Source organism: Littorina saxatilis, linkage group LG4, assembly GCF_037325665.1.
Source record: "Littorina saxatilis isolate snail1 linkage group LG4, US_GU_Lsax_2.0, whole genome shotgun sequence".
NCBI classification, from domain to species: domain Eukaryota; kingdom Metazoa; phylum Mollusca; class Gastropoda; order Littorinimorpha; family Littorinidae; genus Littorina; species Littorina saxatilis.
Window position 1 is genome coordinate 45,423,566 of NC_090248.1, and position 5,394 is coordinate 45,428,959.

General features: G+C 40.0%; 1 long non-coding RNA gene across 1 annotated transcript; it reads right to left on the reverse strand.

Annotated features, from left to right (window-relative positions):
• Positions 1-2,308: 2,308 nt before the first annotated feature.
• On the reverse strand, positions 2,309-3,519 carry LOC138964896 (uncharacterized). The gene is made up of 2 exons (XR_011455239.1): positions 2,673-3,519; positions 2,309-2,375 (listed from the first exon to the last, which is right to left on the reverse strand). It is a non-coding gene; the product is annotated as an uncharacterized lncRNA (long non-coding RNA).
• Positions 3,520-5,394: the final 1,875 nt, after the last annotated feature.

Genomic DNA, 5,394 nt, shown 5'->3' on the forward strand with positions numbered 1-5,394 from the left:
CCCGAGTTTCTACTGCAAACAAAACATAATAGCAAAATCTCAAAGTATGTGCGAGTCCCCTAATATGGACCACCTTCAACAAATCGAAGAAAATAAAAGCTAAAGGCTATTTTCATTAATTCATTAAGAAGCTTGCTGGTAATAACCTATAACTAGCCCTCAAGATTTAAAAAAAATGCAACGAAAAGTCTTCTTTTTGTGGAAGTTGATAATTTCACTTATTTTCACTCTGTTTTTGATAAGCTTCTTTAGTTTCCTGGTGTGCTTCAAATAATGCTCTCATCAACCCGAAACAGATAAATCTAGAGCATATTTTAATTAGGCTGACTTGTACACTAAGTTGTATCATGTTATTTTGAAATATAGGGGGCTTTTTACAGTGATTCGTGAAGGCCGCTTCACTGGTCCATATTAGGCGCCCAGGCTCCTAATATGGACCCTTTGTGATTTTTTCTGTATTTAATTTTTGCTGAATGTGTATCAAAGCTATTTTACTCTAATTAGGCCTAACGGTTCACCTAAGAAAGAAGGACTACCAAACACAAAATGAAACTTCTTTGCACGAAAACAAGCTAGTTATCAGCAATAAACAACAAGTCGCGTAAGGCGAAAATACAATATTTAGTCAAGTAGCTGTCGAACTCACAGAATGAAACTGAACGCAATGCCATTTTTCAGCAAGACCGTATACTCGTAGCATCGTCAGTCCACCGCTCGTGGCAAAGGCAGTGAAATTGACAAGAAGAGCGGGGTAGTAGTTGCACTAAGAAGGATAGCACGCTTTTCTGTACCTCTCTTTGTTTTAACTTTCTGAGCGTGTTTTTAATCCAAACATATCATATCTATATGTTTTTGGAATCAGAAACCGACAAGGAATAAGATGAAAGTGTTTTTAAATTGATTTGGACAATTTAATTTTGATAATAATTTATATATATTTAATTTTCAGAGCTTGTTTTTAATCCGAATATAACATATTTATATGTTTTTGGAATCAGCAAATGATGTAGAATAAGATAAACGTAAATTTGGATCGTTTTATAAATTTTTAATTTTTTTTACAATTTTCAGATTTTTAATGACCAAAGTCATTAATTAATTTTTAAGCCACCAAGCTGAAATGCAATACCGAAGTCCGGGCTTCGTCGAAGATTACTTGACCAAAATTTCAACCAATTTGGTTGAAAAATGAGGGCGTGACAGTGCCGCCTCAACTTTCACGAAAAGCCGGATATGACGTCATCAAAGACATTTATCAAAAAAATGAAAAAAACGTTCGGGGATTTCATTCCCAGGAACTCTCATGTCAAATTTCATAAAGATCGGTCCAGTAGTTTAGTCTGAATCGCTCTACACACACACACAGACACACACACAGACACACACACAGACACACGCACATACACCATACCCTCGTTTCGATTCCCCCTCGATGTTAAAATATTTAGTCAAAACTTGACTAAATATAAAAAGTGGTCAATATTAGGGGCCCTTCCCCTACGTTGCTAAAAATGTGGTGTTCTAGAGAGATGGATTTTACCACCAGGAGAGTGATGTTCTATGCGAGTTACACATCTAGGGATGCGGTGTTCTACCAGAGAGAGATGCATTTTACCGACAGGAAATTGGTCTTCTTTGCGAATTACATTGCTAAAAATGTGGTTTTCTAGACATAGATGGATTTTAGCGTTACTAGGAAAGTGATGTTCTACAGGCTAGAAATAGGGTGTTCTAGAGATAGATGGATTTTCTAAGTAAAGTGGTATTCTAGGTGAGTTACACTGCTAGCCGGTGTCACGAACTGAAACCTCTGCTGAACAATCCTTCTCAGTCATTGCGGTCAATGCGCATGCGCCAATCTTGGACTTAAAAAATGCGACCCTTTGACCGAACTTAACCATGGGTTAAGGTTTGGGTTAGGGTTAGGATTAGAGTTAGGATTAGGGTAAGGGTTAGGGTAAGGGTAAGGGTTAGGTTGTTGACTCAAGTTGTTCACGACCCGATTAATCTCCCCATGTTAGCGCATGCGCATTGACCGCAGATGAGAAGGATTGTTCAGAGTTTTCAGTTCGTGACACCGGCAATGCCATGGTGTTCTGGAGAAAAATGAATTTTACCGACAGGAGAATGGTGTTCTATGCGAATTACAGTGCTACAAAGGTGGTGTTTTAGGAGATAGACGGACATTACCACCCTCCCTCCCCCGCCCGGGAATAAAACAAAACAAACAACTGGTCATCAGGGACACACACACACACACACACACACACACACACACACACGCACGCACAGAGAATTTGAACATGACTACATTTTAAGTTTATTTCGTTTTGCAATGGTTACAGAATAAGCGTGCACAATTCGCACATGTAGGCCTCAGGGGCGGATCTGTTGCTTTGTAAGGGGGGGTGCACTTTGAATCGAAAGTGAATGTGATGGGCGCGAAGCGCCCGAATTTGCTAGGGGGGTCCGGAGGCATGCCCCCCCGGAAATTTTTTTTGCCCAAAGAAGCAAAATGGTGCCATCTGGTGCCATTTGAACTTAGAAATGGTCATAGAATCAGCATAGAAAAATCTTTTTTTTTCTTCTTCTTTTTTTTTCTTTTTTTTTCGGGCGGGGGGGGGGGGGGGCACGTGCCCCCTGTGCCCCCCCCCCCTCGTCCGCCCCTGGGCCTCCTGCTTTATTTCATCCGGTCCTTGAATAACAAGAACAATTAAACAACATATGGTTACATATGTATATGAGTTCCTTTATAAATAATAATAGATAAAATAAAATGAAAATGAAATGAAATGAAACAACGTTTCTCGTTTGAAATAGGCCAATCAACAATGCACACAAGAAAATGTATCTCAACGGCCGCAATTGTCAAAACGAATTCCCAACCTTGGGTAACAATTTTTCTGTAAATCGTTTAAAAAAGTAAAGTCAGTTAGAATCAAAGAAAGAGAGAGAGAGAGAGAGAGAGAGAGAGAGAGAGAGAGAGAGAGAGAGAGAGAGAGAGAGAGAGAGAGAGAGAGAGAGAGAGAGAGAGAGAGAGAGAGAGATCATGGGATGATAGTGCAGCATCAACATAAATGTGTAAGGCAAAAAAAAAAGTTGTATGTTTCTGGTAACATGGCTACAAAAAATAGGGTAGGTGGGTAGGGATTTTTTTGTTTTGGTCAGGGTAGAAAATAACTATAAAGTGACGCAAAGAGACTGGACTTACTGTACAAAGAGAAAGACAATACATTACAATACAAATGAGACAAAAGGGATGCGGGGTTATCCCCCTTGTGTCGTCTGCCGTCTGTTACTTTCGTTTTGACGCTTTTTTTCAGTTTTTTTAACAATTGCAATAACAAGTCTAGGGTCGGCGGGAAAAAACTAGGTAGGGTCGGGTGACCAGAAACATACAACTTTTTTTTGTTGCCCTAAGCTATGCACGGTATGAGTTACAGATAGTAAACACTTCTGCAAATAAAGGCCAATGCGTACGAGCTGGTGTCGCCACCGATCCGATACAATCATAATTGTCATGAGGGCCCCAAAGGGTTTAAAATCGTGATCGTGATTGGCGTTTTTTGACCTTTCTGTGACCGTGATTGCCGAAATTTCCATTTCTGTGATCGTGATGGGACTTTGCCCGTGATCCGTGATGACAAAAAAATCAAGTCTCGTGATCGTGATCGTCATTTGTTTTCGTGATCGTGATGGGCATTATTGCAAAGCATGTTATTTTCAACATACATTTTTCGTTGGGGATTTTGTCAGGCATGCTACTTTTCCGGTAATTGCTGGAAATCCGATAAAGCCGTTTTCAAAATCCGGTAAAGTCAAATTTATTCCGGTGAAGTTGAAAAATTTCCGCAAAAACGATCCGTGTGAATATTGCGCAACGCGACCGGGCGCCGGTCTCAATGAAGCCAGCGCACAGTAGTGTTGTTTTCACCAGTTTGGAGGTGTGTTGAATGGTGGTGGGGGGAGGCTAAAATGGGATTTTTAACAAGATCACAACACTATTACAGCCCTGAAAATGATGCCCAGAATGCACCAGATTGCACAGATTTTAACCGTTTTTTGAAAAAAATTCCGGGGGGGCATGCCCCCGGACCCCCCTACTTGGCTCGCCTGCTGTGCAGGCTCAGGTAAAACCATTTTTGGGCTGTAGCATTCCTGTTTGTTGTCAAGACCATGAAACCAGGCGATGGTGTACCTCAAATTGTATGGAAAAGTTGAAAATAAAGAACCCATCACACATACATGTACTTTAATTTCAATCCACCCAAAAGTTTATGAGAAAATGGGTTTACAAGATTTAGCTCTGGAAATGTGAAATTGTGCAAGTATATATTCATGTGTGTGAGTGAGGGTGTGGGAGTTGAATGTGCATGAGTGGAGAGAGAGAGAGAGAGAGAGAGAGAGAGAGAGAGAGAGAGAGAGAGAGAGAGAGAGAGAGAGAGAGAGAGAGAGAGAGAGAGAGAGAGAGAGAGAGAGAGAGAGAGAGAGAGAGAGAGAAACCCAATGAAAACAACATTCTTGTTTCTGATTACTAATCATGATATGTATTTCTATGTGTGTATGAAAGAGAATTAAAAAAATAATAAAAAAGTGCAACAGTTCTCACTTTGTTGAATAAACAATAGATCCAGAGGAGCGAATTACTGTGTGGTTGGGTTTACTTTGACACGTGCTTTCTGTACATGCAACTTTTACCGTGACCGTTATTTTGCCACTGGTGTTCGTGATCGTGAAAACAAAAATCAAGGTAACTGTGATCGTGAAAGCTAAAATTTCCCTTCCCGTGATCGTGATGATACCCCCCCTTTGGGGCCCTCTGTCATCACATCCACCACATAATTGTCAGCTCAAAATTAATGTATGTTGCTTTGGTGTTATTTTTGCCGGCCTAACAGATCAACATATCTATGATCAGCAAAAGGACAGCCGTAATCGTGAGTGCTCGTAAAAAAAAAATTAATAACAGTTTGCTCTGAAACCTTAAACATTATTTTGCTTGATGATACCAGATTGCTACAAGCATTTTAAACACATAAACAAACAATAATAAATATGAATCCCAGTACAAATGTCAAAGTATGTAATGAAAACCCCAGCAAAAAGTAAAAGACTGCAAGACGGTTTCGTTTCAAAACGTAGGCTACATCATAAGACAAGTAGAGGTTACATGCCGAGTCTCAGTGATTATTAAAAATAATGGTCGAAGTTAGCGGATCATGAAAAATGCGAGCTTCAGCGAGCTTTTTCATGACCGCGAACTGAGACCATTATTTTTAATAATCACTGAGACGAGGTGTGTAACCTCTTTATTCCTCCTTTCTTCAGTTATTCAAAGAAAACAGGAGTTTTTGTGCGAAAGTTTGATCGAATCCGAATCACTCAACCAGTCAA